This window comes from Microplitis mediator, chromosome 11 (assembly GCF_029852145.1).
Source record: "Microplitis mediator isolate UGA2020A chromosome 11, iyMicMedi2.1, whole genome shotgun sequence".
NCBI lineage: Eukaryota > Metazoa > Arthropoda > Insecta > Hymenoptera > Braconidae > Microplitis > Microplitis mediator.
The window spans coordinates 4174517-4175000 of record NC_079979.1 but is presented as its reverse complement, the minus strand read 5'-3'; positions in this window follow the sequence as shown (position 1 = coordinate 4175000).

The window sequence follows — 484 nt, the reverse complement described above, 5'->3', positions numbered from 1 at the left end:
TCGCTAGATATTTTTATCAAAGCGACTTGGTTTTTATACACGTAAACGTGATATTTTATTCTTGCTCGGAAACAAGTAAGTCAATACTCAGTTTCATATTTGTATACTTTATTAAAGTTATACATAATATTATATAAACGCCGTAGCGATTTACCACATAAAGAGTCATTCAGTCATAGACATCGACCCGTGGTAGTGTTACGTTAATAGTATACAACTTGCCGTAGTCAGTATCTGTCAGCTCTTACTCGAGCCACTCCAACTGACTACTCTTTCATACTAGTACGAGCCGGCGTCTAAAAAGATTGTAGTTGCGCACTAACTTTCGGCCGCGTGAGCGACGGCGGATACAACGGTAGCTCCCTGTATCTAAATTACCTGTTCGTACTTAATTATTTTTTCAATATAAAATTATTTATTTAAATACACATAGTATTATTATTATTATTAATTTTTTGTTTTTTTTAAATTAAGTAAATAAATA